Here is a 12500-nt window from a genome sequence, read left to right on the forward strand (position 1 = left end):
CAATAATTTTTCTTATCTATATACCAAATAATAGCACATCTTCCTTTAAATTTACCCACATCTTGGGTTCTTTTTGGTTTATGGAAACACTCATATTCTTGTTTATAATCTATGCTATACCATTTTGGAATCTCTACTTTTTGTTTTTCAATTTTTATATTTTGACCGATATCTGAATACTGACACCAGGATCCCCAGAGTGGTCTAAAGAAATAATCTGTTAATTTAGGATTTCCTAAAAATCCAAGGCATTCGGCAATACAATATGGCCTGGTAAAATCTGTTAAATGACAAAAGTTTCTTCCAAATTGGGCACATTTTCGGTAGTCATATGGATTTGGTATGGCTATTACTTTGTTTAACGGAGATTTGGAGCACAGCAAGCAATTTTCTTTTCCTGTTTCTTTAGCTGTAAAGGCTGCCCATTTATACCATTCATTATTTTGGGCTGTATCCCATAATGCATCAATTTGACTAACGTCTTCATCACCTTGAACATCATAATCAATGTCTCTACGATTTTTGATTATCGTTGGTTCTGTTGGGTTGATCACATTATCACTTTTGTTCAAAGGTTGTAAAGTCAATTGAAGGGAAGTCAGGTTGCTTTCTATCGGTTGAGTTTGAGTCTGCATTATGAGATTCATTAGGCATAGAATGGTCTTCAGACATGTTGTCAGACTTATTCTCTGTCCTCTCCAGTTTGTCTGACAGGAGGAAAGAGCTCTCGTCAGTTTGCACTTCATCATGTGTCTCTGATTCTTCCTCATTGCTCTCTCCTGTATTGTCTGGTTGTCTGCTTTCCTTTCTTTCTGCCTTTCCTGTGGGAACTCTAGTACAGTGGTTTAGATGATACCAGGTTGTGCTTCCCTCCACTTGGACTGCTGTTGGAGTAGCTCTCACCACTGTGTAGGGTCCTTCTCTCCTGGGCTCATTCCATTTTCTCCGGAATACCCTCAGATAAACTTGGTCCCCTGGAACAACTGGACAGACCGTCTCCGATTCCTCACTGGGCTCTTTTCTTTTTTCCTGTAAATAGATAGCTTTATGTATGGCAGTTAGTTTCTTCATATAAGAGCGAAGTTCCATTTGTAATTGTTCTAGAGGAGGTCCTTTATAGGGACCTCTACAATATGGCACAGGCATGGGTCGACCCGTAAGCATTTCATGCGGTGTTAAGTGTGTGCTCCTGTTAGTTTGCATGCGATAGCTCATTAGTGCGAGCGGTAATGCATCAATCCAATTAAGTTTAGTACTTTCACATATTTTGTTTATTTTAGCCTTGATAACTCCATTAACCCTCTCCACTATCCCTTGTGACTGAGGTCTATAAACGCATCCTAGTCTCTGTTTTATTCTTAATTGTTGCAACACTTGTTTCACAGTTTTTTGTATGAATGCCGACCCATTATCTGAACTTATTTCTGATGGAATTCCAAATCTAGGAATTACCTCTCTTGTTAGGAATTTAATTACAGTTCCTGCTCCTAGATCCGCGGATGGTACTGCTTCCACCCATCTGCTAAACCTGTCTATGATAACAAGCATGTATCTTTTGCCTTGTACACGCTTTATCATATCCACATAATCACATACAAGATGTTTAAAGGGGCCTTCAGGTGTTGGAATATGGCCTATTGGTGTCACCATGCCTTTTCTTACATTGTATTTAGCACATACTTCACATGTGGACAAAAATTCATCCACCATTGCATATAAATAAGGAGACCAATATCCTTGCTGTTTAATTTTTCTTACTACTTCTCCCCTTGCACAATGGTCAAAACCATGTGCATCTGTAATAAGAATATTCAACAGTGAAGTAGGTGCAACAATGTGTCCTTCATGTGTACGCCAAATTTCCTGTGAGTCTTTTTTAGCTCCCCTTTGTTGCCACATTGATTGTTCATAGGGGCCTGCTTGTTGTTGTATTCGAATAATGTCATCCAATTGAGGATGAGGCTCGATAAGTACAACAGGTGCTAATACTGCTACTTGACACCCTGAAGCTTTTTTAGCTTCTAGATCTGCTGCATTATTTCCTTTGATGACATAGTCATTTCCCTTCTTGTGTGCTTGACATTTGATTATTGCTAGTCGTTTTGGTAGCATCATAGCAGAAATCAATTGCCCTATTTGTTCACTATGTTGAATGGGAGTCCCATCACTCTTTTTGAAACCTCTTTGTTTCCACACTGCTCCGAATAGATGACATACACCATGAGCATACGCTGAATCTGTAAAAATGTTAGCAGTTTGTCCTTTTGCTAACTGACATGCAGTTGTGAGAGCTTTTAATTCTGCTAATTGAGCAGAGCAGGGCTGTACACAATGTTGTGATATCACAGATTCAAATTCTTTTTTGTTTTTCTTCACTACTGAATATCCTGTATGATTTCCTTCGTGATCCCTAAAGCTAGAACCATCTACAAAGTAAGTTACTTCTGCTTCAGTAATAGGTGTTGATTCTAGATCTGGTCGTAATCTAGTAAATGCCAAGGACTCATTCACACACTCATGAGGTTCTCCTTCAAAAGCCAAAGGAATTAATTCAGCTGGATTAACTGTATGGCATCTTTTAATAGTAACATCTGGATATGTGAGTAATGAGGAATAGGCTAGAATTCGAGCTTGTGTCAGAACAAATTTCCCTTGTTCTATTAATTCCACAACTTTGTGATGGGTATATATTGTTACTGGATACCCCATAGTTATTGTGGATGCTTTTTCATAAGCATAATACACTGCAGCTAAACCCTGTTGGTAACATGGTGGGTATCCCTGGGCTACATTGTCTAATTTTGTGCTATAGTATGCTATAGGCTGTTTTTTCCTCCCACTACAGGTCTCTTGCATTAATACAGCTGATGCATAACCATCAACTCTATTTGCCACGTATAGATGAAACATTTTATCATATTCTGCCATTCCCAGGGCAGGGGCCTGTTGTAATTCTTTTTTTATTGCTTCAAATGCTAGTAAGGCATCTGTGTTCCATTTTAATGGATTTCTTAAATGTTGTAATCCTGCTTGTTTCATAATTTCTCTCAAAGGCCCTGTCTTTACTGCATAGTCTTCTATCCAATCGGCACTAAAGCCCGTCATTCCTAGAAACGTCATCATTTGTCCTACTGTCTGAGGTAACGGTGTTTTACTTATACCTTCTAACTGAGCTGGTGCTATAGCTCGGGTACCAAATGCAATTAATCTTCCCAAGTATTCCACTTGAGGCTGGCAATACTGCAATTTGTTTTTAGACACCTTGTGTCCTCCTTCTGCTAATTTTGTCAACACCTTAATTGAGTCTTTGTGACATTGTTCTAGTGAGGTAGAACAGATAATCAAATCATCCATGTATTGTAATAGTGTACCATCTATTACAAGGTCTTCTAAATCATCCTTCAAAATCTTGTTGAATATATGTGGTGAATTTTTATATCCCTGAGGAAGCCTGGTATATGTATATTGCTTATTTGCAAGTGTAAATGCAAATAAATATTTACTCTCTTCTGCAAGCGGTACACTAAAGTAGGCAGAGCAAAGATCAATTACAGTAAAGTATTTGGCATCAGGAGGGACATTTGTCAGTAAAGTGTGCGGGTTTGGTACCTCAGCTGGCATATCTTCCGTTATTTCATTTATTGTTCGTAAATCATGAACAAGTCGCCATCTATTTTTGTCTGATTTGATTACAGGCATAATTGGAGTGTTACAGTAACTAGTAGTTTCTATCAATACCCCTGCCTTCACTAAGCCTTCAATTGTCTCCTTTATTCCTACTTCCGCATCTGCCCGTAAGGGATATTGTGCTTTTCTAGGCAGACGTGCATTTGGCTTTAGTTGAACTCTTACTGGATTTGCTGATTTTATTAATCCAATATCTGTGTCATGTTGAGACCATAGCTCAGTTGGTACCTGACACTCCATTTCCTTAAATAATTCAGTCTCATTTGTGTTTATTAAATCAGATGCTGTAGTCATCTGTGTCATTTTATTTTGGCTGATAACTACTTCCTGTGGAATTCCCAGCAAACTGGTTGCACACAGAATTTTGATGTAATTTTTGTCAGCTGAATGAAAAATCAATGGGTTTTCTGTTGATTCCCATTTGCTTTGTTCTGCCCTTTTCATCATTGGTCCTAAATCTTTTGCTTTCCAATTTCTTCCTACATATACTGCAATATGCGGGACAGAGTTATTTACATTGAACCATTTTTTGACAAACTCACTTTCTGGTATGTTTAAAGCTGCTCCCTCCTTACCTATGATGATGTACTGGGAGACTATTTCAATCTGCTGTCCTTTTGTTTCTTTTTGCCATTTCTGTTCTATATCTTCATCCCTTTCTTGATCATACATCATTGTGCAATGAAATTCAGACTTTGATAGCTGTGCTTCAGGTATCTGTGCTTCAATAAACTTTCCCCATTTATTGACAGTCTGTCTCACATCTTGTTCTATCTGTCCTATCCAAAAAACATTTGCTTTTGGCTCTGCAACCATCATTTGTTTTTCTGTTCCTATTGAATCAATATATATACCTTCTGGAGAACACCAAATTTGTAGTCCTAATTTACATAATGCATCTCTTCCTAACAAATTAATAGGAGTTTGATTTGATACCAGAATGGGAATTGTTATACTTTGATCTTTTGTTTGTAGACACACTGGAGCTGTTATGGGAATCAATTGCATTTTTCCCAAGAATCCTATTGTCTTTGCAAATTTTCCAGACAAGGGGAGATGTGAAGCATATTTCAAATTAATGCATGTTAAATTTGCCCCCGTATCTACCATAAATGGAAATGGTTCTCCCTCTATTTTAATCTGCATAATAGGCTCTTGATCAGCTTTTGTTGATAAAATTGGAAGCTGACTCTCCCCTTTAGGATTCTCTGGGCACCCCTAATAGCCTGGATTGGGACCTCCCCAAGGGTTTACTGGGCCCTGCACTGGGCCCCGAGTAGGCTGTTGCCAGCTCATCTCCCTTCTACCCTGAGGTTGCTGTGGCCATTGTTGAGTTGGACAGTCAGCTTTGATGTGTCCGGGCTGTCCACAGCCCCAGCACAAGGGGGGAGGCCTGTCTCTGCCTCTGCCTCTGCCTCTTTGCTGTATGGGGTTTTTTCTCCATCCCATTTGTCATGGCTGTTGAGTATAAACATTTATTATGGGCACAGAGTTCAAGTGTTCATTTGGAGGGACTGCTGTAAGTAGGCTTGACTGAGTAGTAGGTTGTGGAGCAATTACTGGAGGCATTAGAGTCATTTGTTCGGCTGTTGCATTTGTCACTGAAGCTTGAATATTTTTCTTATTTTTCTTTGTGAGTTCTTCAAGCTGTAATTGAGTTAGTTTACGTTGTAACTCTTTCTCTTGACTTTTAAGTTTTAGTTCATTTTTTCTTTGCTGTTCCACTGCATGAGACACATGGTCACAAAACTCTTTGTGTGTTTTAGACGTTAAACCGACCACATCCTCCAGCTTGCTTTTTACCGCTGGCGGCATAGCATCAATCACAGCTTGTCTAAACAATGTTGACATTAATGGGTCTCCCTCGGGATCCCCCTCAGTTTCTTGTTTCCACCTTTTCAGCTCTTTTTGGACATAAGTGGTTGGATTTTCTAAATCTCCAATTCCTTCTCCCTTCAGTGATTTAGGATTCAGTCTGATCGGATACTCCGCACGCAATGCCTGCCATACTGCTGGGCGGAATGCATCAAAAACAATCCCATCCATATTGTGAGAGTTCACTGCTCTGTTTAGAGTCGTGGTAAGAAGAATTTCATCCATCTTTGTCCCTCCAAGAATTTTAGCAAGCAGAGCTTTAACATCTCCCACTGCCAATAGCTTTCCCATTGTTTCCTCTTCAAACACTTTAATGAATTTCCCTGCACCCTCATGAATATCAGGAAGGCGAGTGACAAGCCCCTCGAGGTCAGAATGGGACGAGTCCAATTCTGCCGGTTCACACCTAAGTGAAGGTCCAGGAACGGTGCTCGACCCTTACCCACCCAATACGGAATTTATTTGTTCATACATTCATCATCGTTCATACGGTCATTCGTCCGGACACAGTTTCATCCACACAACAAAACACAGCTCTTTCTAGAGCTCGCTCTACCTAGAGCGTCCTTAAGGGCCCACTTATTCTGTCTGCTTATCCGTTTATCACTGCCCTTTCCTAGGTCACAGCTATCCAATAAACACAGACCATTGCATACAATGTCTTTTTGCCTACACCCTTTTTGTTTTAAATCTAGGTTACCTTACAAGGCTTTCCTTTCAATAAACCAAATATGTGCATGCGGTTATTTCTTCTGGAGTGAAACCCCTTTTTCAATTTGGATATCCTATTTTTTCTAAATTTGGAAGAGTAGATTTTAAGTGTCCTTACCACTCAGAACTGACCTCAACCAACACAAACGAATTTTATAAGCAAAAATGTTTACCTTGTTTTATGGTGGCCACCCGGTTGTGTTGATCATCGGTCAGCTCAAAAGCGGTTGTCCACTCTGCCACTCTTGTCCAGTCCCATCTGGGGTGCCAAATCTGTGGTGTATTTCGCCGGTTCTCAGAAGAATCACACTCAGTCAGGGGTTTCTCACCGAAGAAAAGACTTTATTTTAAACAAAACAAAGTCGAGAGGACGTTGCAAGGAACTCTCCCGTGCGTTATTTGGTTTTTCCTTATATACATCATACATGGGGCGGTCCCACATAGACATGTCTCCTTTTAGACCATCATAAATCACAAGGGGAGGGGAGGCCTTTAAGGTATGTCTGACCATATGCTTATCTCTGTGCATTCCAGGGCATAGGCAACTTGTCTATTAGATTTTAGGCCTGTAAGAGTTTAATAGAATAATAACTTTAAAACAAAAATGGCTAGATTCACATTGATTATATACTTGATTGATTGAAACTTTACTAATAAAAATCTTCCACAAAAGCACCTGGTATTCCTAGCCGGTCTCTCATCCAAGTACTAACCAGACCTAAGCCTGCTAAGATTCAGAGATTGGGCATTGACTCTTTTTTTTTTGGCAAAATTATTATATACTAAGTGAAAATTTTCCAAAAAGTTTAAAGCACCTGGTATTCCCAGGCAGTCTCCCATCCATGTACTAACCAGACCCAAACCTGCTAATATTCAGAGACCGGCATTGACTCTATTTTTTGGCAAAATTATTATATACTAACTGAAAATTTTCAAAAAGCTTACAGCACCTGGTATTCCCAGGCGGTCTCCCATCCAAGTACTAACCAGGCCCAAACCTGCTTAGCTTCCGAGATCAGACGAGATCGGGCATAGCCAGGTTGGTATGGCCGTAAGCAAAGACTGCCGCAAAGAGAGGGCTATTTAGAGATCAGCCAATCTAATCGCCAGTACATTATATAAGTAGGAAAGAAAACCCAAAAGCTTAAAGCACCTGGTATTCCTAGCCGGTCTCTCATCCAAGTACTAACCAGACCTAAGCCTGCTAAGATTCAGAGATTGGGCATTGACTCTTTTTTTTTTGGCAAAATTATTATATAATTTGTGAAATTTTCCAAAAAGTTTAAAGCACCTGGTATTCCCAGGCAGTGTCCCATCCATGTACTAACCAGGCCCAAACCTGCTAATATTCAGAAATCGGGCATTGACTCTATTTTTTGGCAAAATTATTATATACTAAGTGAAAATTTTCCAAAAAGTTTAAAGCACCTGGTATTCCCAGGCAGTCTCCCATCCATGTACTAACCAGACCCAAACCTGCTAATATTCAGAGACCGGCATTGACTCTATTTTTTGGCAAAATTATTATATACTAACTGAAAAATTTCCAAAAAGCTTACAGCACCTGGTATTCCCAGGCAGTCTCCCATCCAAGTACTAACCAGGCCCAAACCTGCTTAGCTTCCGAGATCAGACGAGATCGGGCATAGCCTTTTTTTTTTTTTTTTTTTTTTTTTTTATTAAAGAAATTGTTCAATTCAAACATACATATCAAATATTAACATACAAAGGTACATAATATGCTTTCTTTAACATAGACAATCCTAAAGTTTTGGGCTGTCAGACATCTTACAAATTATAACTAAAAAACACTCATTACATTGTTTAATCTTTTAAAAATGACAATTCCATCCCCAGGTCATTTAAAACCTTTAAGACCTCCTGAGTAAAAACATAATTAAAAAGATTCATTGTTCCCTCCAACCTAAAGTAATAAAACAGACATTCAACATATTTCTCAACTTTTCTCCTAAACATTCCCCACACATCAATTAAAACATTTTCTTTTTTCACCACTACTCTTCTTTCCCATACCGCACTTTTCATCAACATCACAAGTAAATTAATGATCTTCTTGTTTTTACAATTTTCATTAATTCCCAACATGAACACCTTTTCCCACTCAAATTTCCCAATTTCAACTCCTCTCAAAATTAAAATCATGTTTTTACATCTCTCATTAAAAACTTTCAGCTCATCACAATATAAAAACAAGTGTAAAAACCCTTCATCTGCATCTTGGCATACTTTACATGTGGCACTTTCCTCCATCCCAATTTTGTTTAAAATCACATCTGTGAATACTGCTTTGTTCCTGATAAAATACTCCATATTCTCCAGTTTCGTCTGTACAATTTTACCACTCATGTTTCTCCATATATTCTCTTCTTTTACATCATTGAACAACCTTATCCAGTATTCGTTTACAACAGGTTTCTTAAAAACAGTATCTCTAAAAACACAATAAAACATTTTCACAGTACATTCATTAAAAGCACACAGTTTTTCCCCTAGCCTCACATACACATCTTTCCCAGGTTTCTCTTCTTCCATGTTGTCAATTCTGTTTATCCACTCTTGAGGTATTGCATTCTTAATTACATCATACTTGTTTGTTATCTCTCGTCTGCTATAATCCTCCTTTGCCTCCTCCATCACATCCACAATGTATTGCACTGGTAAAAACCCCTCTTTGAATTCATATAAAACATCTCTGACTTTCGTGATTCCCACATCCCACCACTTCTTAAAAAAAACCTCCTTCCCTTGACTTAAAATGCCGTTGTTTAAGAATAAAGGCTGATTTAAAATGTTCTCTCTGCCTTGTGGCTTAAAATGCACATTCGTTAAAAATTTGCCCCATGCCCCCATCAGTTCTTTATAAAAATCTGGCAGCCCCTCCGTCATCCATTTTTTAACTTTCATCCATAAAATGTTGTCCCCCAAATTAAAATTACTACACTTACTTAAAAAATGCCCCATTGTTCTCTTCCATGCCACTTCGTTTTCTTCATCCAAGTACTTTTTTATTATTTTCACTCTCAAGCTGTTCTTTCTTTGCTCCACATCCATTAACCCCAGTCCTCCCTTCTTCACTGCTCCTATTAAAGTGTTGTATGCTATTCTTGGGGGCTTCCCTTCCCATAAAAAATCTAAAAAAACATTTTTTCAGCCTTTTTTCTACCCACAACGGCATAGATGACACATATAAAATATACCACAATTTCGAAACCATTAAAACATTAAGAACTAAAACCTTCCCTTTCAAAGTTAATGTTCTCATTCTCCAAAAATTCAATCTTCTTTCAATCCCTCCTAAAGCTTCTTCCCACATAGTTTCATCTGCTTTCTTTTCATCCCTCCCCATTAAAACACCTAAAATCTTCATTTCTTTAGTTTCCTTAAAGGTAAAATGTTCTGTTAAAACCGGTGCCCCTCCAAATCTCATATACAGCGTTTTGTCCTCATTTACTTTAGCTCCTGATCCCCTACAATACTTTTGTACAATTTGAATTGCATTTTCCACACTCTTCAGATCTTTTAACAATAATGTTGTGTCATTGGCGTACTGAAAAATTTTACTTTCCCCTCCCTCGATGCCTATGCCTTTTATCCCCTCTCCATGTTTTACAGCCAATCCCAAAGGTTCTGCAACTAAAGAATATAAAAGAGCTGACAACGGACATCCTTGTCTTATCGATCTAGTAATTTTAAAACACTGTGTTAAAAACCCATTATATTTAATTTTTGTTATTGCGCCTTTGTATAAAATCCTAATCCATTTCATAAAATTCTCTCCAAAACCAAAACTTTTTAAAACATCAAATAAAAAACCATGCTCCACCCTGTCAAAAGCTTTCTCAAAATCTAAACTGATAATAAACCCATCTTTATTGCTTTCATGTATGTATCTTATCATATCTTTTATACTAATAGTTGTATCTGCTATGTCTCTCCCTTTCACTCCGTACACTTGGTTAGTTTTAATTATACTCGGCATGACTTCTTTCAATCTGTTGGCTAAAATTTTAGATAAAATCTTTAAATCAGTATTCAGCATTGTAATCGGTCTATAGTTCTTTAAATCTGTCTTCTCTCCTTTTCTCTTGTATATCAATTTCATTAAACCCATTCCCATTCTTTGATTTAATTCTCCTTTCTTAAACACCTCTACATATACTTCTTTTAAAATGCTAGTTAAAAAATCTTTAAAAACTATATAAAATTCACTCCCCAAACCATCTACACCTGGACTTTTCTTTTTGTTTAATTCACTTATTGCTCTTTTAATCTCTTCTTCTCTTATCTCTTCATCACATTCTTTTTTGTCTACTTCTCCTACTGTTGTTTTTATTTGCTTCAGTAACTCCAGTTTCTCTTCTTCCCCCACCCCCTCAGTACTAAACAGGTTCTCATAGTATGCCTTTATTTCTTTTAATATTTCCTCATTAGTTTCCACAACTACACCATTTTTCCCTCTTATTTCTTTAATCATTCCAGCCTTCCCTCTTATTTTTTCTAAATCAAAAAAAAACTTTGTACATTTTTCACCCTCCACAGTATATTTAGCTTTACTTCTTAGTCTTGCGCCTTCATATTTTTCCTCTTCCATTTCTTTCAATATTCCCTCCAATTCTTTTATTTTTTGTATATCTTTCCCATTCTCATTTAATTATTTTTCCAATTTTTCTCTTATTTCTCTCTCCTTCTTCCTCTTACTTCTCTGTATTAATTTACTGTACTTTATTGTGAATTTTTTAACTAAATATTTAACATTTTCCCACCATATCCTTTTATCTTCGCCGTACATTCCATTCTCCTTTTCTTTTTCAATAATTTCTTTAATACTTAACGCATAGTCCTCATTCTCCAAAACCTCTACATTTAATACCCATACCCCCGGCCCTTTCTTCACTGAACTCCAGTCTATTTGCATAAAAATTGGTTTATGGTCACTTAAGCTTGATTCTTCATATTTAATATTACCGATAAATCCTTCAATGTTCCTTGTACATAAAATAAAATCAATCCTAGTCTTACACATAAAATTACCCAATAATTGCCTCCTTGAATATTCTTTCTTTTTTTCGTTTCTTTCTCTCCATACATCAATTATATTATTTTCTTCCATTAATAATTTCAGTTCTTTTCTTCCTTTATCATTTTTAAAAACCATTCCCTCTCCCATTTCTAATTTACTGAAAACAGTATTAAAATCACCCATCATAATAACTTCTTTATGTTTCTTTAAAAATTCTCTTAATACATTAAAATATTCCTTCTTTTCATTCTCTACTGTTGGTGCATGAATATTAACTAAAATAACTTTTTTCTCCTCATACTCCATTTCAACCGCAATACATTTCCCATCCATGTCATTATATATTGTTTTACACGATACACCACTGTTTTCTTTTATTAAAACTGCAACTCCTCTTCCCAGCCTCCCATCACCATTGTTATATAAAATCTCTCCGCTCCAACTTTTCCTTATTTCAGTCATGTACTCTTCCCTCCAGTTAGTTTCTTGTAATAAAATCACATCTTCTCCTTTACACATTTCTTTCACTTTTTCAAATTTTCCCATGTCTGACAGCCCTCTAGCATTAAAAGTCACTATTCTTAACAGCATAAAACATATAGAAACATGCATAAAACCCATAAACTCAGTCCACCTCCTCCAAACCCTTTAGCAACTCATACTTATTTGTACATTCAAAACCATCTTCTTTAAGCACTCTTTTTCTTGCAGTATCTAAATTGGGTATTACCTTCACAGATCTTCTTCTTTTTGATGATTTCCCCTGCGTCTCCTCATTTTCTTGTCCTTGTTCACACTCTTTTGTAGCATCATTAATTTCTACTGCGTCCATCTCCTTTTGCACACTGTCCGTCACATCCATCGGTGTACATAAAATTCCCTCCTGTTGTGCATCACTCAATACTTTATTCCTTTCATCATCCAGTTCCATAGTATCCAAAGCATTTTGCAAGCTGTCAGTCAAATCCATCTGTGACCAAATTCCCCCATCCTGTAGTGTTTGTATAATCGGTTCGGTACACTCTTTCTGTTGTTCTATATCCTTATTTAATTCCAGTCCTTCACCTCGTACTGTTTCTCCATCAACTCGCTGTTCGTTGTCTCTTTCATGCACCTGCCCGCCCACCTGCTGCTCCTCCTCCTCCTCCTCACCCTGCATCCAACACTCACACTTATTTAAAACCAA

General features: G+C 37.4%; 1 protein-coding gene and 1 non-coding gene across 4 annotated transcripts in view; both read right to left on the reverse strand.

Annotated features, from left to right (window-relative positions):
* Positions 1 to 12500, reverse strand: part of LOC127947410 (glutamic acid-rich protein-like) — a 255412-nt gene that overhangs the window by 96609 nt on the left and 146303 nt on the right. The gene's annotated exons all lie outside the window — the stretch shown is intronic.
* On the reverse strand, positions 7212 to 7330 carry LOC127947864 (5S ribosomal RNA). The gene has a single exon (XR_008151616.1). It is a non-coding gene; the product is annotated as a 5S ribosomal RNA (ribosomal RNA).

Source organism: Carassius gibelio, chromosome A25 (assembly GCF_023724105.1).
Source record: "Carassius gibelio isolate Cgi1373 ecotype wild population from Czech Republic chromosome A25, carGib1.2-hapl.c, whole genome shotgun sequence".
In the NCBI taxonomy this organism is placed as follows: Eukaryota; Metazoa; Chordata; class Actinopteri; order Cypriniformes; family Cyprinidae; genus Carassius; species Carassius gibelio.